Source organism: Tenrec ecaudatus, chromosome 10, assembly GCF_050624435.1.
Source record: "Tenrec ecaudatus isolate mTenEca1 chromosome 10, mTenEca1.hap1, whole genome shotgun sequence".
Lineage (NCBI taxonomy): Eukaryota > Metazoa > Chordata > Mammalia > Afrosoricida > Tenrecidae > Tenrec > Tenrec ecaudatus.
In genome coordinates, this window is record NC_134539.1 from 80,304,330 (window position 1) to 80,327,662 (window position 23,333).

The 23,333-nt window shown below is 43.7% G+C and overlaps 1 protein-coding gene and 1 pseudogene across 1 annotated transcript in view; both read right to left on the reverse strand.

The window, feature by feature from the left end:
• ZBTB34 (zinc finger and BTB domain containing 34) overlaps positions 1 to 22,969 on the reverse strand; it is a 38,749-nt gene extending 15,780 nt beyond the window's left edge. The window contains exon 1 of the mRNA XM_075560768.1: positions 22,889 to 22,969. The gene's annotated coding sequence lies outside the window, so the exon portion shown is untranslated. The remainder of the gene's footprint in view (positions 1 to 22,888) is intronic.
• Positions 8,007 to 8,736, reverse strand: LOC142458046 (phospholipid hydroperoxide glutathione peroxidase pseudogene; annotated as a pseudogene).
• Positions 22,970 to 23,333: the final 364 nt, after the last annotated feature.

The window sequence follows — 23,333 nt, forward strand, 5'->3', positions numbered from 1 at the left end:
TATACTGGCATACTCTTATTAAAAGTGATACTCTTATTAAAAGTGATACTTATTTTAAAAAAACCCACAAAAAACCCATTTTGCACCACAAAATGTAAGCCCCATCAGGACAAAAACTTTTGTTTTATTAACTAGCTCCCAATTAGTTCTTGGCACATGACAAGCATTCAAAATTATTTGCTGAGTAATCTAATAACTATGACATAACAGACTGCTAATGAGCATGAGACATCTTTTGGCGACCATAAAAATGTCCTAAAACCAAATTGTGGCATGGTCATCCCAAATTAATAGGCATTCCTACAATGGTGTTCAGTGAATTTCAATGAAACTTCAAAATCTGAAGGAAAAAAAGAAGAAAGAAAACTCGAAATCTGAGGAGATGGAGATATGTCATTGAGAAGGTAATTTTATCCCTGTTGGTACGTAAAGCAGGAAGGCAACCTGTTCTTGGAAAAAAAACATTTAACGAAACTTATAGAGACCCCCTAAAGGGAGAATCTGCCGTTGTGTTACTAATCACGCATTTTTTACTGCATTTCTATCAGTCCTTGGTGACCTAGGCCATGTGCTACAGGCAACCTGGATTTTGGAATTTGTCTTTTCAAGGTGCACAGCATTCTTCATAGGCCACACCAAAGATATTTGATTTGAAAATCCCACTAAGTAAACCAGACTTTACCTTAAGCTCATCTGTGGTAGATTAAAGGGCCTAAGACACTCCTTTGGACATAAGGTTGAAATGCCCTAGTGTGAAAAGCAGCAGACAGGTGGAGAGAGCTGATGGTGCCCGGCTACCAAAAGATATATTGTCTGCGGTATTAAAGGGTTGAAGATAAACAATTGGCCATCTAGCTCAGAAGCAACAAAGCCCACATGGAAGTACACCAGCCCGTGTGATCATGAAGTGTTAATGGGATCAGGTATCAGGCATCTAAGACCCAGAACAAAAATCATACCCAATGTGAATGGGGTTGGGGAGCGGGGCACAGAGTGGAGACCCAATGCCCATCTGTAGACAACTGGACATCCCGTCACACAGGGTTCACATGGAAGAGATGAGTCAGTCAGGGTGCAGTATAGCACTGATGAAACACACAACTTTCCTCTAGGTCTTTGGTGCTTCCCCCCCCCCCCCACTATCATGACCTCAATTCTATCTTACAAATCGGATTAGACCAGAGCATGCACACTGCTACAGATAAGAGGGAATCTAGGATAGATAAATTCCTCAGGGCCAACAATGAGAACAGAGATACCAGGAGGATTAGGGAAGAGTGGGAAATGAAAGGGGGGCTCAATCACAATGATCAACCTAGAACCCCTTCCCAGGGGGACAAATAATGGAAAAGTGGGTGAGGGGCAACAGAGGACAATATAAGATATGGAAATAACAATCTATAACTTATCAAGCGTTCGTGAGGGATGACAGACGGGGGATGGAGGGGAAGAAATAGGGCGCTGATATCTGGGGCTCAAGTGGGAAGAGGATGCTTTGAAAATGATGATAGCGGCATATGTGCAAATGTACTTGACACACTGGATGAATAGATTATGATATGAGATGTAAGAGTCCCCAATAAAAGTATTTTTTAAATATAGAAAAAGACAAGCAGCATTCAACTGCTATACCAAGGTCGTGTATATGGAAGTCACTGGACTTTGGCAACTTAAGACTACCACATATTTTCTATTTACATACTTTCTTTGATATTTATGACATGTCTTAGTCCTGCAACGTTGCCTAATATCCAAACCTCATTGTTTTCTTAAACAGTGTTCAGTGACTAAGTTTTTAATCTTTAAGTCAACAATTCATGTATTTTAGTCTAAAAAGCTTTCATATATATATACATATATATATCAATACAGTAGAATCCCAATACTTAACTGCAGCAATAATCGACAGAATTGGATTTCAACACAAAATGTCGAGAAAATTTTGCATTGGAGCTGGAACAAAACATCGGAATTTGACCCAACGCCTGTGATTATAGTAAGAAAAAGCAGTTCATATTTTGGTCACTCGGCGTTAATTGGCATTGTTAGTGTGCATTGCTTAAACCTTTTGCAGCTGTGTTCCAAGCGTTTTGCTTCAATTTTCTTACTTTTTGTGGCCTTTTGTACTGTTTTTAGATTAAAAATGAGTCTTAAGAAAATTTTTTAAAAGAATCATCATGATAAGGAGCTGGTTAACCGTGTTGACATTGTTGATGATAATTTAATAAAATCTTTTGGAAAACAGCTAAGGAAACACCAACAGCAGATCATATTAGACAGATTTTTTCTATTTTTTAGAGAAAGCCAGCCAGGTCCTAGTGAAAAAAGGTAAAGGAGAGAAAAAAACTTCTGAAAAGCAGCTTTCAATCGATTTTATGGAAGGGGACGCCTCTTCCAAACAATGACTCCTCCCCTACCTCCTTCTCCACATCCGTGTCCACAGATCCAGATCCTCATCAATCTCAAGGTATGGACCAGACCATACTATAGTTGTTAAAAACCTTTAAAATGTGTTTCTTATTTAAAGTATATTTTTAACTCTGAACTTATTTACTTTGAAATTTCTGTGTAATGTTTCATATAAAAAGGCAAGATTAGAGTAAAAACTTGGTGGTTGAGAATGGATTCATCCGTTTTCAGTTACTTCTTAGGAGAAAAATTAATTTGGACCTCGACTACATCGCGTCTCAACGCCCCTTCTAGAATGGATTAGCGTCGAGGTCTGATATTCTACTGTAGTACTTTAAATTCAACACCACAGGTAAATTATATTACTAGAACTACCAAACATCCCATGGATAGTATTTATATCATTTCTCAAAAAATTGATAAGCTTACTTTAAAACAGATAACAGTAAAGTGTGGTGGAGAAATTAGATGGTGCCCAGCTATCACAAAGAATAACATCGGGGTTGTTAAAAGCTTGTCTTAAAATAAGCAGCCATCTCATCAAAGAACAAAAAATCATCTTATCATTGGCTGCACACCTCCATGATAGGATCGCTGAAGACAAATGGGTGCATAAGCAAATGTGGCGACGAAGGCTGATGGTGCCCGGCTATCAAAAGAGATAGTGTCTGGGGTCCTAAAGGCTTGAAGGTGAACAAGCAGCCATCTAGCTCAGAAGCAAAAAAGCCCACATGGAAGAAGCACACCAGCCAGTGCAATCACGAGGTGCCCAAGGGACCAGGTATAAGGCATCATGCAAAAAAATAGAATATATGTAGATATATGTGTGTATATATAATGTGTATGTGTGCATATATATATATATATACCATATTGAATGAAGGGGGAAGCGCAGAGTGGAGACCCAAGGCCCAAGTGTCAGCCAATGGAGATCCCCTCATAGAGGGGTTTAGGAGAGGAGATGGGCATGATCCGAATTCTACCTTGCAGGGCTGGATAGGGCAGAGGTTGTACACTGGTACATATGAGGGCTGGAGGCACAGGGAATCCAGGATGGATGATACCTTCAGGACCAAGGGTGTGAGGGGCGGTGCTGGGAGAGTGTAGGGTGAGTGGGTTGGAAAGGGGGAACTGATTACAAGGATCCACATGTGACCTCCTCCCTGGGAGAGGGACGGCAGAGAAAGGGGGGAAGGGAGACTCCAGATAGGGCAAGATATGACAAAATAATGATGTACAAATTACCAAGGACACATGAGGGAGGGGGGAGCGGGGAGGGAGGGGGAAAAAAAGAGGACCTGATGCAAAGGGCTTAAGTGGAGAGCAAATGCTTTGAGAATGATTGGGGCAGGGAATATATGGAGGTGCTTTATACAATTGATGTATGTATATGTATGGATTGTGATAAGAGTTGTATGAGTCCCTAATAAAATGTAAAAAAAGAAAAGAAAATGATTAGGGCAAAGAATGTACAGATGTGCTTTATACAATTGATATATGTATATGCATGGATTGTGATAAGAGTTGTATGAGCCCCTAATAAAATGTTTTTTAAAAAAAATAGCAGCCATCTAAGTGAGGTGTCAGCTGAATGGAAGAAGCACACCAGAGAGTGTGATCATGGATTATTAATTTTAAACATCCATGATCAGAGGAGGGACTGTATTAGAGCTTAAATTCTGAGCTCCCTCCTTGCAGAAGGGTATGGATGGCAGTGAAAGCCCAAAGTCCATTATAGAACCCCCCCCACTGAATTTCACTGACCAAGGATGTGGAATATTCTTGTCCCCAGACAGAATGTACTGGAAAGTGGATTACTGCAGATGTAGCTTAGTTAAAATTTATCATCTACCAATTGTGTTCCCTTTTGACCCACCTTTAAAAAATGTTAAGGAGAACATTTATTAAGTCTTAAAAGAGACAAAGCCAGCACAAAGACACAGACACATCATCTAGACGAGGGATGCCATTAGCACAAGGTCAAATGGCGTCCAAGGATTCAGTCAGTATTCTAGTTAAATAAGGCATGGAACAAAAGAACGTGTCACAATTTCATGATTGGTGGCAGATCAATACAATCACAGACGAGACTACAGAAGCTGGAACAGGATCCTGATTGGGACACATACGTTATGTTAGATAGAAGGGCTTACAGGATTGTCCAGGGCCTTCCAACCAAGGCAGGAAGCAGGTATAAAGCTTGGTTGTAGGGCTTTGCTATACCTGGGTGTAAGCCCCAAAGAGAAACTGCCCCTCCCTCAGTTAGCTGGAGAGGGGTAGAGGTATTCTACTGTCCAAGGTACTCTGCCTAAAGGCAAGATTATCTACTCCCTTGGTTAGTTATCAGATCAGAAAGAATTAAATAGAAGTTTAATCTATTTGGGAACTAAGCAAATAGATTTGGGGCTGTCACTGCCATCCATAGCCTTTTACAAACTAGGGTGCTCAGAATTTAAGCTCTAATATGATCCCCATCTGATAATGAAATACTATTATTATGAATTCTTTGACCACATAAGTTGGCATGCTTCCTCAATGTGGACTTAGCTGATATTTCCCTTAGATAGCTGTTCGTTTAAGCCTCTAAGAACTTGCTCTAGCTTTTATTACTTCCTGATATCTTTTAGAATTAAGTTTTTCTATATTTTATTTTGTTATTTTTTGGTACGCTTTTCTTAGGTTTATGACAGGTGAGGTTGGGGGAAATGGGAAGCTAATAATAATGGATATAAGAATAAAGAAAATGCTCTAAAACTGATTGTAGTGATGAATGCACAACTCTCTTTAATATATTTAAATCACTGAATTGTATGTGCATGAAATGTTAATAAACTTAAAAATTAAAACATGTTCTATAAATAAAAATAATGCAATGGTTACACAACTATACATCTATTAAACATCAGGGAATTTTCTATTTAAAATGGGTGGCTTTTAAGACTTGACATTGTCCTTACTAAAGCTGTTCAAAAATCAGTAAACAACAGAAGGAGGATACTTCTAAGAAGTTAAAAGGGGTTTTAAAACATTTGTGGAAAAATCGAATTAAAAGCTAATAGAACTTTTCCATGAGTTGTTTGAAACCTCCATTTATCTGTGTGTGTACAGATGAGATAATACATTAATGTAAAGTTAAAGATGATTTTTACTTCCTTTGTGGCTCTGCTTTTCAAACTTTCTATGATGAATAGATAGTACTTGGAGTGACAACAGATAGTCTTAAATTCCTCGTTGTTGCTCTTGTGTGCTATCAGGTCGACTGCAACTCCTACTGACCCTATGTGACAGAGTAACCCAACCCGACGGGCTTCACTAGACTATCGTTACGAGAGCAGATCCCTGGTTCTTCTCTCTCAGAGCCGCTGGGTGGCTTTGAACCTCGACCTTTCCATTAGCAGCCACACGCTTACGCACTGCACTAACGGGTACAAATATTTTGGAGGCAATTTAGTAACATCCATCAATACTATGTAAATGCTCATCTCCTTTGATTAAGCAATTTCAGTTCTAGGAATTTACTGAATCATTGTTGATTACAATGAAACATTATAAACTAACTAAATTTGAGACGAGAAGGCTGGTTAATAAACCATGGTGTATCTATACTAAAGACTACTATCACTCACTGCCATCGAGTCGAGTTGATTCCAACTCATAACAACCACAAGACAGGATAGAATGGCCCCTGTCCAGGTCCCAGACTGTAACTCTTTACAGGTATAGAAGACCTAGTCTTTCTCCTTGGGATCAGCTAGTGGTTTGAACTGCTGACCTTGCTGGTAGCAGCCCAAAGATAACCACTACCCCAGCAGACTCCAAAGACTACGTATACAACTCCCCAGAATTAATTAAGATCTTTCAATACTGGTAGGAAGCAATCACCACAATGTACTGCTATATCAAAAAGGTGAGGTGCAGAACAGAGTATGAAGGGGGTTCAAATTAAGTTCATGGAAAAATTTCACTATTTTTCAATTCCAGTTTTTCATGAACTTTTTAAAGGCCCTTCATATGTGTGTTATTTGTTTCAAACTATGAAAATACACACCACTTTGTAAACCTATACATACTCAGAGAGAGTATGGATACACAAAGAGTATTTCTGGAGAGAGACATTCAAAAAGCAAATGGCCTTGACCATCTTCGGGGAGGGAAACCAAAAGGCCTATTAGTTTCCACTAAGTCTTTTTGAACCACCCGGATATAACACAATACTTCAAAGATTTAAAAACATCTCAATTGGTTTTAAAAGATGAAGCCAGAGGCATGCCAAAAATCCTAAGTATCAACTTGGAGTCAGATCTAGGTTCAAATGCTAGCTACTTTCCTTCTGTAAAACCTTGAGTAAGTAGTTTATAACCTTCCCAAGTCTGTTACATCTTTAAAATGGGATAATAAGCAGATGTCACTGGGCCAGTTTCACTTCATGGTGGCCCATGTGTTACAGAGCAGAATTGCCCCACAGGGTTTTCTTGTGTAATCTTCAGGGAGATCAGCAGCCTGTGTCTTCAGCAGGGCTCCCAAGGCACCTATGAAATGGAGACAATACGCTTGCCTGATAGGATTGTTATGAGGAATATATGTCTAGGCAGTACCTAACAAGCCCTCAACTGCTACCTATTCAGAAAAGTATTTGGATTAACACAAAAGTAATGGGGGCCTTTTCTTTTTATTTATTTATTTATTTATTTTTAATAGGGGACCTTTTCAATGAAAGGGCAAAAAGGAAGGTGGGTTGTGATTTTTTTCAAAAGGTGCAGCTGTTCTGGGCAAAACAACAGGAGGGAAAGCAGAGCAATAAAGCATTTCTGACAAAGTCTGTAAAACTGAACCCAGCTTCACAGTGAGACTTCCTGCTTGGCTTTTTGTCTTGAAGACAAGTAGGCAACCACACACTTGAAAGAAAACCCACTGCGGAGAAAACTGAACACCATGATGGCACCTATGAAAGGGATCCCATGCTTCCGGAAAAACAAGAAAGGAAGTACTTCACTCCCCTCTCCTTACATTAACACTTCCTTCTGGCAGTGACAAAAAGATTCAAAGACTCCTCCCCCAAAGCTGCTAACAAGCAACACTGGAGCAAGCTTCTAAAAGGCTGACACATAGTGCATTTGCAGTTAATTTAAGTTCTAGGCACATTACCAGACTAAAAGGAGTGAAAGACATCATTAATCACAAGTTTTACACCCAATGCCCTGATTTATCAGGCTCAGTGGTCCTGAGACAAAGGGAAAGGGAGGCAGAAGCCCCTGTAGAGAGGGATCTAAAGTTCCAATTGGATCCTTTCTCCCTTTTATCTATGGGCAGGCAGTTCCACAGCCTGGGTTCTCTCTCTCACTGGTTTACTGTAGGCATTTTTTTCTACCCTGCATAGAATGTCAATAGGCTGACACTTAAGTTATATTTGATTGAATTTCATCTTTTAAAGGAAAATAAAAAGAAAAAAATCTTCATAGGAAAACTCCATTATCTTTTCCATTTGTCTATGAACTTTTTTTTCCCTCTCCAATTTGAATGTTTTATTCCCACAAAGCAGAGGGGCTGGCGCGGCCTGGGGACTTCTCTGGCAGGCAGAGGTGCACACTGGGTTCTCGGGGCTGCCCCACCAGCGGGATGGTTTGCAGGCAGGCCACCATGGATAGGGCGTTAGGGGGGAAAGAGTCCAGGTACACAGGGCAGTGGATTGGGGCAGAGCTTGTTGGACTAGGGGTAGCAGGGCAGGTCCTTCTCGATCACCAAGGGCTCCTCCATGGGGCCATACCACACCACACATCCGTTCTTGTCCATGAGGAACTTGGTGAAGTTCCAGTTGATGGCGTTCCCCAGGATGCCCCGGCCCTTAGGCTGGACTTTCATCCACTTCCACAGCAGGTGGGCGTCGTCGCCATTCACGCAGACCTTGCTGCACACATTGAATTTGACATTACAGCCGGCAGCGAACTCTTTAATCTCGGCATTACTCCCTGGATCCTGCCTCCCAAACTGGTTGCAGGGGAAAGCGAGGATCCTCACACTGCACTCAGCACAGCGGGCGTGCAGGTCGACGAGCTGAGTGTACTTTATGTCCTTTTTGCCTCATTGGGAGGCTACGTTGGTTACAATGCACACAAAACCCCTGTACTTGTCCAGGTTCACCATGCGCCCATTGATGTCCTTAGCAGAAAACTTGTGCATGGAGCGCGCGCAGCGCCAATCGTCACAGGAAGCGCACATGGTGCTGGCCAAGCCGGACACAAGGACGGTACCGCACAGAACCGCCAGCTTGAGCAGGCGGCAAAGACGACTCTCTGTCTATGAACTTTTTTGAAACTTCCTCGCATATAATAGAACTTCAATATCCTTGGAGGCAAAAGTAGACAATGAGTAATAAAACTCCTCCCCAATACCATCCTCAGTACTTCTTCACAAAGACTATCGGGAGTGAGAGATTTTAGGTATTCTTTCAGAGAAAATTATAAACATCTACCAGGAAAAACTGTTTTGCACTTGGTTTTTTGTACTTTAACATACCTTTAAGATCTTTCCATAGCAGCATGTACCCAGCTATCTCATTATCTTTCTCAGTTTTATAGTATTTCATGGATGGCTGTGTCATAATTCACTTAGTTCCCAATTGATAACAAAATCAGAAAACAATATAAATAGCCACTACCCACTGTCATTGAGTGACCCTAGAGGACAGAGTAGAACTGCCCCTTTGGGTTTCCAAGGCTATTAAACTTTACAGAAGCAAAAAGCCTGGTCTTTCTCCAGTGGATTTGAACTGCTGACCTTGAAGTAAGCAGCCCAATTTGTAATACACTACACCACCAGGGCTCCTCAATTTCCATTTTACTCAACTATGGAATTAATTTTGACTCATAATGACCCTGTAAGACACAAGAGAACTGCCCCCCTGGGTTCCCAAGACTCTAAATCTTTGTGGGAGAAACAGCTTTCTCCCACAGAGGGGCTGGTAGGTTTGAACCACTAATGTTGCAGTTAACAGGTGAGTAGTCCACTATGCAACCAGGTCTCATTAGAAACATATCACATCCAAAAACCCAATAGGCTCTGACTCAGAAATCCTGTAGAACAGTTAGAATTGCGCCCTCAGGGCTTTCAAGGCTGTAATCTTTACAGGAGTAGACTGTCACATCTTTCTCTCACACAGCAGCTGCAGGGTGCAAACCAGAGCCTTCAGTTGGTAACTGAGTGCTTTAACTACTGTGCCACTAGTTTTCCTTACAAATATCAAATGACCATATGTAATGTTGGGCATCTTGGCTTTTTGGGGTAAGTGTGTAGCTTCAACTCCTCCCACAGGAGGTACAGGATCAGTTTCATTTCAATCAACATTGCCAAACTTTCCTCCAAAAGATGGCAGCAAGTACCCTTTCACCAGCAGCACATGGAATGCTTGCTGCCACCTGTAACTAACTGCCAACAGTATTAAACACGCTCAGTTTTGCAAAATTGTTAAGTGAAAAAATATTCCTATTGTTTTGATGTGTATTTATTTAATTATAAGTGAGGCTAATTATCTTTTCCCAGGTTTAGTGGCAATTTGGGTAAGTTTTTCCTTTAAACTCCCTATTCATATCCTTCCCCCACATTTGCCTTTTATTGAATTGTCACAGCACTTTGCAAATTAAAGAAATTAGCCTTTTGTCATGTGCTTCAAGTATTAGATTTAATTTCAACCACTAAATTGCCATTCTGACTTGGGATTTAAATTATTTTCCTACATTTTATAGGGAATATTTATTCAATATCAACCTCTCACATGTACACTGAAGGGAATTCAAAATGAGTAAGAGTCCCTGTCTTGCAGTTTGACACAGGCTTAATGTAGATCCTTCCCAACTCTGAGAGATCTGGGAATGGGATTCATTTTTGAGAATGCAGAGTAGTGATTTATATTAGTTTTCATTTACATTAAGGTTTCAGCTGCTTCAGCAAACAATTACGAATTTGATTATTTCACTCACTAAAAACATCTGAATCAGTAGTCCTTAATTCAGCATATTAATCATGAGGGGTTTTTTTTGTCACATTAGCCAGAAGATGTCCTCACACTAGAAATTTACACTGCTACCTTTTATTTTAAAAGCCAAGCTTATGTAAGCTAGATATTATTCTTTGGTGCCATTAATACTTACTTTAACAATACTTATTTTGTTTTTCAGACATATACTCTGATTAAGAATGTGAAATACTTTTTAACACACCCCACACATGGGGAGGGGGGCAGGATTCTGTCAGGGAACTTCAAAATGTTAGTTCCATTTCTTCATGATCCTCCTCTGCTCTTTTGACCAAGAGAAAACCCTGCTTTAACTTATTTCTCCCTTTAGAAAGCCTGAATAATTTCATAGCCATAGAAGGATTCACCTCATATATAACCTTCAGTGTGACTAGATAAAACTCCCTCCACCAGTGTTGTTCTCCAGGGTGCATTCTGGTAAGGACCACCTCTGATGTGGGTAGTCTTGACCTCTGTCCACTTCCCTTTGTCCATGCACCCCCAATACCAACCTCAGCACTCATAAAAGGGGACCACAGCCACCTCCCTCCTTACCCTTTCCCCTTTATTCAAGAACGTTCTCCATCCTCATTAATAATGACCACTGACTGAGCACCTAGTGTATGCTGGACATGCTAAAAAGGCTTTTTGTGTATTGCAGGCAGTCCTGGGTTCGAACTGCATGTTTAAGATTTTGTAGGCAAGTCGGAACAGGTTCATGTGGTTCTTATTTAGTCTTACTTTATGCAAGAAAAGATGTACGTGTAGCAAATGAATATAACTGAAATGAACTATTTGTTTTGAGTAGCAGGTGGTTCCATCCATTCAAAGTGAGGCCAACGTTACATAATGCTAAAGGGCAAGTAGGAGTTGTCCTATACGGGGACATTTGTAACCAAGCATTACCTGCACATATTTCACTGAAGCCTCTTGACTTCCCCTCATAAAGCATGTGTAGTAGTTATGGGTTGGGCTGCAATCCACATGGTCAGCAGATCTAAACCACCCACAACTCCGTGGGAGAAAGACTGGGCTTTCTACTCCCATCAACAGTTCCAGTCTCAGAAACCCACAGGGGGTTGCTGTGAGTCAGCACTGACTGGATGGCAGTGAGTTTGGTTTGATATTAATCCATTTTAGAGGTAAGGAAACTAAGAATCCAAGAAGCTGGCTTTCCCAGAGCTGTTCCAAAGTTTGCCCATCCAAACCCCCGGTCATCCTGTTTGTTTTGAGCTGGGGAAATAGCAGGACCAGGAGAGGGAAGTAGGCAAGAGTTGAGGAAAAGGCAGAATGCAGGCCTGATTACACTCCTGCCCTGTGGCAGTAGGCTGTGATGAGGCAGGGCTGGTGGTAAACATCCTCCTCATTCTGCTGCCCAGAGCTTCCTGCTCCTTCCTCCGTGAAGAGGGTGGTGGCAGTGCAGAAAAGGACACTGCACCCTCTTTTCCAGATCAAAATCACTAACAGAGGTAATGGCTGTGGGCAGAGGAAAGTCCCAGGTGGGCCTCCTGCAGAAGTGCAATCTGTTGTCAACATTCACAGCTCTTATCCCTTTTCACGTCATAGTCTCTTACCTGGGCTCATTTTACCTGTTTTAAATAAAAAGCTACCTTTCACTACTAATGTCTCAATTAATTAGAGATCACTGATCTAGGTCTCAGGTAACCGGTCCTTTTGGTGTTTGAAGGTGAAAGTCAGAGAGAGCAGATGCTGCCAAGCAGACACAGCATTCAGTCTAAGTTCAGCAGAATTCAAAGCAGTCCAGAGACAGGTATTCAAAGAGCCAGAACAAACTGTGAGGGGGTACCCAGCAGCAAGGAAGCCGAGACTGAAATCACTCAAGGACAACAGACAAGGCTAAGCCAATGCCACCAGCAGAGCCCAGGGGCAAGGCATGTTGTGAGGTGTGGAGAGCAAGCAGCTCTAGGGGAAAAACACGCATGCTGAGGAGTAAAGACACACTGGGCAACCAGAGGGGAGAGGCCACTTACACAGTGAGGCACTCTGGACACAGCTGCAAGGAAGTGGGACTGTCAATCAAACTACTCAAGCCAGCCTGGGAAACTCCTCCCAAGGGCCTGAAGGAACCTGGAAGGAGAGAGGTACTAGAAGTACACATGCAAGCATGCTTTAAAAAGGAAAACAAGATCTGATGCAAGATCGATCTTCTGACAATAAGGTAAGTAAGTAAAGCCGTTTGGAATCTTTCTAAGATTCCACTCAGAAAAAGCTACCAAAGGGAAAAGAAAGCTGTATCAACATGCTCCAAGCATCACAACTATGAGCTGCTGCTCAGTGAAGCAACAAGCCAGGGGACGATTCCCCCAACCCAGCTTCCAGAGGTCACTAAAAATAAAAAAGAATGCCAACTTCACAAAGACAGGAAAACCAACTGACCATGATATAACAAACGGCTGATCTTAAGAAGGGTCAACAGATACCAGTCAATCATTACCAACTAAGTGTGAGCAAGAGTCAAAAAGGCAGTGACTGTCCTTATTCATAAGGAGCCCTGGTGGCATAGTGGTTACAAGTTGGACTGCTAACTGCAAGGTCACCAGTTCAAAACCATTGCCCCCTCCACCAAAGAAAGACAGGTGTTTTCTACTCCCATAAAAAAATTAGTTTCAGAAAGTGTCTGGGCTAGCAACTCCGAGAGAGATTTCTATTTCAATTACACTCTCTGTATCTTCCCCTGAAAGTGCTTCCCCCTCCCGGGGCCAAATCAAAGTGCAAGGCTCTACTAAAACCTATAAGGACAGCTAAGTGTGGCCAGGGGGCAGTCAGGCTTGAAACTGGAAGTAAACGGGAACTGAGCATGCTTCTCATGTGCAACCTGCAGATGTGGAGAAAGGTACAGACCCTAATAGGGTGCGTGAAACCTCGAAGGTGCCTCTATCCACTGCGGAATACCTCAAGAATGGAGTACAATGCCTTGGCTGCCCAAGAAGTCGTGGGTGGGGGTGTTTTCCACTCCCCTGCTGATGGAGCCTCAAAAGGAGGATAAATCACTAAGCAACCAAGGTAGGAGTCTCAGAAACCCACCAGGGCAGTTCTACACTGTCCTATAAGGTTGTTATGTTTCAGTATCCATGCAATGGCAGTGAGTGAGCCTGTATGTATAACACTACAGGTTCACATAAAACAAACATCCAGCTAATGCTAATTATACCTGCTAGACTCTCTAAAGCTGTTGCATACTTATAAAGTAGCAAGGTATGCATTTTCCACTTGATGTCAGTATACTCTTAAGAATATGATTCAGAAGAGGACATGGAACAAGGGTTATCATTGTGGATGTCAGAGGGATCTTTGCTCAAAGCAGAGAACACCAGAAAGACATTTACTTGTGTTTTATTAACTATGCTAAGGCATTCAATTGTGTGGGCCGCATCAACTGTGGATAAGCTTGAGAAGAATCAGCGATTCCAAAACACTTCATTGTGCTCATTCGGAACTTGTACAAGCATTAAGAGGCAGCTGTGCAAACAGAACAAGGGAATACAATATAGTTTAAAATGAGCAAAGGTATCGAGCAGGGTTGTATCCTATCTTCTCACCATACTTGTTCAATCTATATCCTGAGCAAATCATCAGTGAAACTGGATTACACGAAGTAGAGTGCGGAATCAGACTTGGAGGAAGGCTTATTAACCACCTGCAGTGTGAAGATGACACACCCTTGCTTGCTGAAAGTGAGGACTTGAAGCCCTGCAGATGAAGATCAAGGATTGTTGCCTTCAGTATGGATTACAACTTCAATATAAGTAGGACCAAAAGCATCACAACTGGACCAGTGTTGAAGCTGTCAAGGATTTTGTCTGCACTTGGATCTACAATCAATGCACATGGAAGAAGCAGTCATCAAAAGATGCATTGCATTGGGGAAATCTGTTACATAAGACCTCTGTAGTAGTGAAGCGCAAAGAGATGTTACTTTAAGGACTAGGGTGTTCCATAGTCATGGTATTCCCCATTGCATCATAGAAGAAGAAGAACTGGTGCAAACGTATTACTAAAAGGACAAAGAGATCGGTCTTGGAAGAAGTACAGGATTAGAAGAGTGACCCTTAGAGGCAAGGGTGGCAAGATTTCATCATACATTGTCAGGAGAGACCAGTGCCTGGAGAAGGACATCATGTTTGGTAAAGTGGAGGAGCCACAAAAAAGAGGAAAACCCTTGACAAGATGAACTGCCACAGTGGCTGAATGACTGGGCTGAGGCATAGTAACAATTGTGAAGATGACATGAGACCATGCAGTGTTTCATTCTGTTGTGTATAAGGGTCGGAGCTGACGTGATTGCACATCACAACAACATACGCCTAAGGTTTCTGAGGCTGTGAATCTTTTTTGTAGCACCTAGCCTCTTATCTTTCTCCTTGTGGATCAGCTAGTAAGTTTGAACCTCCAACCTCGATGGTTAGCAGTCCAACTCTTACCCGACACTGCCCAGGTTTAAGAGGGCTTATGTTAGTATTTTATAAACATTTATATGCTGCATTAATAAAATTTTTTTCACAAGTATCAACAAAAAGCTAGTTCCTATAAGGCGAGCTTAAAGATGTCAGAACTGTCCAACTTTTCCAAACTGCTGTACCACTCCATCATCTCTAACATCAATTCCTCCTCCTCCTTTCCTCAGTATTCTCCCTCCCATCTATGGATTCTGTAATTTGTTGCAATGTTTCACAGAACTCCTAAATGTCAAGGAAATGACTCTTGGGGTTGTGGAGATTGGTAAGCCCCAAATTCATGGGTCAGGCAGCAGGCTGGAGGCTTCTCCTGATTCGTGTGCTTACAGGGGCAGTCAGATGATAGGCTGCTGATGCAAGTTCCAAGAACAAGGGTCAAATGATGACAAGCCACATGCAGGATCAGAAGCAAACGAATAAACTCTGCCAGAACATTCACATTTATACCCAAGCCAATGTAATAAGGCAAATATCGCAGTAAAGTGAGTCGCCTGGCCTCCCAGTGCATATAAAAGTTATGTTCACACCTAACACAAATAACCTTATGAAAATTTTTGAAATATTGTGAGAATTATCAAAATATAAAACAGAGACATGAAATGAGCATTGCTATTAGAAAAAACATGTTGATAGATTTTCTGGATGCAGTACATGTGAAGCTCAGTAAAGTGAAGCACAATAAAACGAGGTATGCCTGTACTGAATGAAGACTACTTTTCAAGCAAACTCTTATTTGAGCAAGGCTGTGAAAGAGTATTCAGAGTGATGACTGGAATATGGGTGGTGAATTGAGTCACACCCTCTAGTAAGGTGGTGACTCAATATACATCTACCCTAACCCTGGCTCATTAACATATTGCACAACTCATTCCATAACAATAGGCACAGAGGCACATCACAAAATGGAGAATAATTATATCAGACCACAAATTAGAGGATGATTACATCATTGTACAACTGCCAAATTATATAATTATATAACTGTCACACCACTGCAAATCATGGCCCAAGATGACATTTAACTTGAATCATCACAAGTGCCATATACCTTATTTCCCAAAGCAACAATCTTGGTGAAACACAGCATCTTATTTGCATAGGCCCAGCCAATTATTGTGTCGGTGTCACAAAGACTATGGCTAAGTATAGTCACAAAAACTATACCAATGACTATTGGTAAGCAATTCACTCGACTGCATCACCAAAAAATAACGGTAAGAAAGCATGGGTGAATTCACAGCATCATGCAGGAGTCCTAGTGGTGTATTCACTGGGCTGCTATCTGCAAGGTGAGCTGTTCTAAACCACCAGTGGCCCCCAAGAAGACAGGGCCTTACACTCCCGTAGACAGGGTTCTATCTTCTCACCATGCTTGTTTTAGCTGTTTGCCTTGCAAATCATCAGCGAAGCCGGCTGACAGGAAGACGAATGTGGCCTCCAGATTGGAGGAAGGCTTACTAACAATCTGCCTTATGCAGAAGGCACCACCTTGCTTACTAAAAGTGACGAGGACTTGAAGCACTTTCAGCCACGGTGCCAATTAAGATCAAGGATTGTAGTCTTCAGGATAGAACCCGACTCACAAAGTGAACCAACATGTAACATTATGATAAATGGAGAAAGAGTTGGGTTTGTCAAGGATTTTGTCTTGCTTGGATCCACAATGAAGGCTCACGAAAGCAGCAGTGATGAGATCAAATGATGCATTGTGTTAAGTAAATCTGCACAAGATTCTTTAGAGTGAAAAGCAAGAATGTTACTTTGAGGGCTAAGGTGCGCCTGACCGTGGTATTTTCACTTGCCTCATCTGCATGTTAAAGTTGCACATTGAATAAGAAAGACCTAAGAAGAATTGAAGCACTGGAATGATGGAGCTGGAAAAGGATACAGGAAACGACAAGCCAAGCTGTCTGGGAAGAAACACAACCAGAGTGGCTCCTCAGAGGCAACGTGAGGCTCCGTCTTACATACCACATACTCAAGTATAAGCCAACCCGACTTTCAGTCAGGGCACCTAACTTTACCACAAAAACTGCATTTAAAATGTGCTGGGAAGACTCGGCTTATACAGGAGTATATATGGTATTTTGGACATATTGTCAGGAGAGACCAGACCCTAGAGAAGGACATCACATTTGATACAGTAGAGGGGCAGTGGAAAAGAAGAAAGTCCTCTCTAGGTGGACTGGCACCGTGGCTGAAAACCTGAGCTCAAGCATGGGGACAACTGTGAGGATGTCACAATCCTGGGCAGTAGTTCATTCTGGCTTGCTTTCTCCCTCAGAGAAGCTGGGGAGTTTGAACCACCGACCTCGTGATTAGCAGCCCAACTTGCAACCCACTATGCCATCCAAAAAAAAAAAAATCCACAAACTCCCCTCCCAACAAATTGAATCTGACTCATGGCAACCCTCTAATACAGGGTAGAATTGCCCCTGAGTTTCCGAGATTGTAACTCTTTACAGAAATAGTCTTGCTCCTACGCAGCAGCTGGTGGGTTTGAACTGCTGACCTTGTAGTTTGCAGCTCAAGAAGTAACCACTACAAGCCCCTTTAACAATGGGAAGGGACTTTTAAATGTCATCTTGGCAAACCACCTACACCTTGTGATACCCTCTACAACATTCCTGGGCAAGACCCTGGAAACCTTTGCTCATAATGACAAGCAGAACAAAAGTTAAAGTGTAAAACGTAGGCAATTAGCAACATGCTGAGTTCTGGAGCCTCACATGTTATAAGGTGTTCACACTCCCAGGGTACTTGGGAGGGCAGGGCTCCTGTGCCCGGGGCCCAGCAGTGTGTCTGGCACAGAGACCCTGAGTACATGTCCGATGGCATCTGACTCAACCTAAAACAAGCCGGTGGCGCAACAGCCACTGGGTGCCACCATAGCCACACCCTCAGCCTGCATTTCAGTTTTTCCTGAAATCCAAGATTTCCAAGAAAACGAAGACAGTCTCTGCCAGTAGGCACAACCTAGCAAGAAAGCTTATTTCCAACTAATTTATAAACCAATATACCAAACCCAGCACCACTGAGCCAATTCTTACTCATTCCTTCTCATAGACAGAATAAAACTGTCCCCCATGGGGTTTCCAAGACTGTCTTCTTCAAGGGAGCACACTGCAACAGCTGACTGTCACAGATTTCTCCCACAAAACAGCTGGTGGGTTTGAACCACAGACTTTTGGGTTAGCCACTGGGCACTTAACCACTGCACCACTGATGCTGCCTGTCTAATCTATAAAAGCCCAAGTTTGCTTCACAAGATGGTATGCTTCCTTTAAAAAATACCTAGTTATGCTTTCAAGAAAGGAGCATAAAAGAAGTTGGAAACTGTTTAAAGCACCAGGAGGTGTCCATTATTCTCAATAAAGATGCTCATAATTCCAGAGTCAGATTTGCACCTGCTGACTCCAGTCACTTGCTGATACCTGAGACACAACTCAAGCGAGGCACTGTCATGCACTGAAGAGCTCAAGATCCCCAAATTTCCTCCTCATAAAAAGCCATTGGCAAGACCACAGTTGAAGCCCTGGGGACAGCGGCATGGCAACAGCACAGCAGTTGACAACTACATAAAAATGAAATTTGGAGGTATTTCTGCCTGCATCGCGATAAAAAAAGAAACTTAGCTGTTACGAATCACAATCGATTCCTTTCGAAAGCAGCAGCCAAAATTCACACCAGGGCTGCACAAGGCATTCGGGTGCTAGTGAAACCCAATGCAAAAGGGGAAATAAATAAATAAATAAATAAAGATGGCATCCTGTGATGGATATTCATGAAGCATTCATCCTCATTTAAAAGAAAACAAGTCTAGAGTTCTTACTGCATTAATTCATGTGAGCCTGAAAGGACATTTTTATCCAAACTGTTACATTTCCTACCAAGGCGTTAACATTCTCCAGGTCTGCTCAGATACTCTGCTAATTTTGAGACAGTATGGCTGTCCTGCAGTGTATGCAAAATGAACCCAAGCCTCTCGAGGCTTCCTGGAGAAGGAAGCAATCGTCTCGCTAATCTTATTAGCAGTAGTAAGGAATAACCTAACCGCTGCTGAGCTCCTTCGAGGTCCAGCAATACAAGGTCAGTGGTTCAAACCCATCAGCAGCTCCCAGGAGGCAAGATAGGGCTATCTGCTGGATAACTAGGCATGCTCTCTCCTGGCTCACTGGACCTGTATGACAAATGCACAAACAAAAACCCCAAATCACTGCCATGGAGTCAATTCTGACTCATAGCCACCTTACATAGCACAGCAGAATTGCCCTTGTGGGTTTCTGAGATTGTAACTGTTCATGGGAATTGAAAGCCAAGACCTTCTCCCAAGAATCAGTTGCTGGGCTCAAAATGCTGACCTTGCGGTTTGCAGCCCAATGCGTAACCATTGCACCACCAGGGCTCCTCTTCACGACAGTAGATACTGTAATTACCCCCATTTGACAGAACTGTGCTTAAAGCTGATCCAGAGTTTGAAGCTTCATTTGTCAGACACCAAAGCCAGAAGAACTCTATTGCCTGTATGACTACAAGCCCTACTGAAGAGATGCAGAGTTTGTTAGGGCCAGATTCTTTGAGTGAAAAGAGAATTTGCATTTTAGGATTTATTATGACCCTGACAAAGTCAGTGAAAACAAAGGGCTGTAACATACTGCACTTTAAAAGGTCTGTGGCCATTTTCACTTTTTTATTTCTGTCACTGGAGTCACCAAGTAGGACAAATTCTAATCCAGTTTACTATACAAACAGAAGGACCTGTTTCAGGTGAAACCATAAGCTTTCTAAAGACAAACAACTCACAGTAAAATAAGTAAGGAGCATCAACTTATGAGCTTACTGCTGGCAGTGCAAGGAGCAATGGAAGTGGAAAATAAATCAAGCCCCACCTTTAAGACAAAGGCTCAGAAAAGCTCACCTTGAATTACATTTCTCCATGAGGTTTTCCATGCCATCAACATCAACCAGAAAATAACCATGAGAAATTTAACTGCATTCAGTTGATGACCTCTCTAAGCTAAAGTTGGCAGTTTGTCAGCTACAAAACATTAGATGGATACAATTAAGAAGTGTGAGGGGGGAAAAAAGCACAATTTAAACTGAAATAACATGAAAATTAAGAGGATTAAAATGTCATGATGGCATTCTGGATTTATGATACTGACATGTAGACACCCATTGCAAGGTAGAGGTAGGCTAGAGACAATCAGAAATCCCCAATTCCGTGCACACTCAAAGGTCCAGCAGCCTTGCATTTCTCTACCTTGATACATGTGCCCCTGATAATGAGAAATGTAACAAGCAATGAATAATTTTTAAAAAACTGTCATTGTGGATTTCAACACATAGCAACCCTATAGGACAGGGCAGAACTGCTCCTGTAGGTTTCTGAGACTGTAACTCTAGAAGTGGCTGGTGGTTTCGAACTGCTAACCTTGAAATTAGCAGCCCATTCGTAACCACTATACCACCAGGCTCCTTCCACAAATTCTCTTACCTCCTTTGTTTAGTTAACTTTAAAACTGACCACATGAATTTTATTATCTCCATGTTACAGATGAGAAAACAGAGGCTCAAATACATTTTACCAATTGCCCAAATTCCCATTGCTAATAGTAACCTTGCTGAGACTCCAACCAGTTCTTTCGGATTCCAAAGTTGATGTTCTTTTACCAGTTAACTCCTGTGGATAATTATGACATTCTCTTTCCTTATTACCAGGATTAAACATTTTAATGTTTCAAATATTGCTTTTATGCCATCTGCACCCTGAGAATGCACACTGGAAACAGTACCTTAAGGGCAGTGCAGGACAAAAGTAATACACAACACAAAAGTTAACAGCTAACAGCAGCTCCTTTTAAAAAAAAGTTTTAAAAAAATGTTTACCAACAAAAGTCAGGAAGTATTTAAATCAGGAAGTATTTTACTAACCACCTATTCATAAAGGCTCCGAGAGAAATGTTAAGACCTGAAGCACAAAACTCCTCCTCCTGTTGGATTAAGAACAAGTTTAAATAAGCACTGAACAACAAATGCAGAACCCAGTGCCACAGAAGCAAGGGGAGGGGTAGGTCAGTCAGGGAACACCCTCTGGAGGAAGTCTATCTTCAGCAGGGGGTTGAAGGAAGTGTAGTGTAGAATTTGTACAGAGAAGGAAAAGGAGGCCAGTACATTAGAAGGGGGAAGCAGGAGCAAAGCCCTAGAGGCAGTAATGAACTTGGTTCTGCAGAGAACAGACTACTAGGAGGAGAAGCAGGGAAAATATATTTCAGGGCTGGGGTGGGGCTGCTGCAAGGGCAGCCTTGAAAACACAGAGTGGGTAACAGCTAAACACAAATGTGTCAGGCCAAGTGGGCACTCCAACCAGCCCCAACTATGGCACAGTGTTCTAAAAGGCAAGGACCCCAAGCTGGTCTCTGTATCAGCTTCGAGTTTCCCACCAAATCTTCAGGAACCACTTGGTGCTTCGTGTTGCTAACGAACCAGTGACTTTAGGACAGTTTCAACTTTTGCCTAGTGGTCAAAGCCTTTCAGGAACTAGCTCCAACCAACCTTTTCTCCTACTACCCTCTTATATGTGTGAACCCTTCTCTGCTACTTCAGACATGCCTATTTACTACTTCCAAGCTCTGGGCCTGGTTCCTCTTTTCCTATCTGAAGTCTGCTCATCCTCTAACACCGGATCAAATCCTGCCCTCTCACTAAGCCCTCCCTGACCACTCAACCTACAGTGACCTCCAGCTCTCCTCAATTCTACAGCACACTGCTTCGGGTCATCCAGACCTTTTCTCAAGTCATGTCTCAGCAGCAGGGTGAAGCTACTTGGAGGCTGTCAGTGGTCCTCCCACTACTTTCCTCCACCACAGAGAACAGCAGCTTCTTGCCACTTAATTATCAAATAAACACACCCCTATTTTTCTGACTTACCATACAGGACGTTTTGCATTAGCTTAAAGACAGCTAGGGGGAGGTTTGGGGTTAAGAGACCAGCTAAGGAACTGTTGCAACAATCCAGATGTGAGGCAAAGAGGGCCTGGACTAGAGAACAAAGAGAGAAACAACGGGCAAATATAAACAAGAAAAAAAATTGCACGCAGAAATCAACGGAATGTTGAAGACTGCTAGGGACAAACGCAAAGAATGAATTATGACTACGGCAATGTCCAGGGAACGGTTCTTGCAGGCCGTCTGGAAGCAAGTGAGTTAAGTGGCTAAAAAGCCCACATTTGCAAAAGTCTTCAGTGTGTCTGGAGCCAGAGAGTCTTTCCGATGTCTGGCACACACGGGATGGTGGAGCTAGAAGGGTCTTGAGCAAGCTCCTCTAAAACCCTCACTGATTAAATGGGGAAACTGAGGCCCAGCGTGCTCAGTTCCTCAGGATAGAAAAGGGTACTGCTGACACCCTCTACCCAGTCCCAATCTGGCCCTGGGCAAAGGCAAGTCCCACTGAGGGCCAAAAGTGACCATGGAGTCGTCCGGTGACAAGCACAGCGCGCTGCCACCGCCTATTTACCTGAAGGCGGCGGCGTGAAGCAGGGGTTCCGCTGCAAACGCCACCAGGGGCGACCCCGCCGCCAGCCCTGGCTTTCCAAGGGGCTCGACCATCCGGCTTCCCCTTATAAAAGGGAGCACCCCCGGTGGCGCGGGGCCCGGAAGCCGGGGACTCCGAGGCGCCCGGGGCGGAGGCTGGAAAGCCCCGGGCAGCTGCCGGAGTCCGTCCCTCGGCTCCGCCAGGGGCTCCCGGACCGGAGTCGGGCACGGCTGGCTCCTCTGGGGAGGAGGCCTGGCCTGAGCAGGTGCCCCGGGCCTCCCGACCCCAACCGGCCTCGACTCCAGCCGGCGCCGCTCGTCCAGCCGCCGGCCCGCCGAACTGACCAGGCGCTGAGGCGCCCGCCGCGCCGCGCCCAACGGGAGCCGGACAGCTGCCCGGGGCTGCCCACGGCTCCGCCCGCACCTCGCCCAGCGCCCGCCGCCCGGGGCCCGAGCGCCTCACCTGCCCAGAGCGCCGCGCTCACATCGCCCGCCCGCGGCGCCCCCTCCGCCGCCGCCGGCGCCAGGCCCGTCCCCGCCGTTCTGGCTGCCGCCCCAGCCCGCGCCCCCCGCCCCCGGAAGCGCTTTGCGGCCCCGCCCCCTGGGTGCCAGCGCTTCCGGGCAGGCGCGGAAGCGGGAGGAAGAGCGGTGGGTAGTGCCTCACGCCGGGGACTGGGGCCCTGGAACTTCGACGCCGAGTTGCTGCGGGCTGCAGCCGAGTCCCCCACCCTGGGAGTTACGACTCCGGGAGCGGCCGCGGCTCCGGAGAACGCTGCCTTCCGCCCCGAGCTCTCCTCTGCGCCCCCTGCTGGCCAGAGGAGGGCGTGCACGGCAGGACGCCGTAGTCCGTTGGGTGAGAGACCCGGACCCTTGGCCACCAGCACTGACCGCTGAGGGCAGTAGTGCAA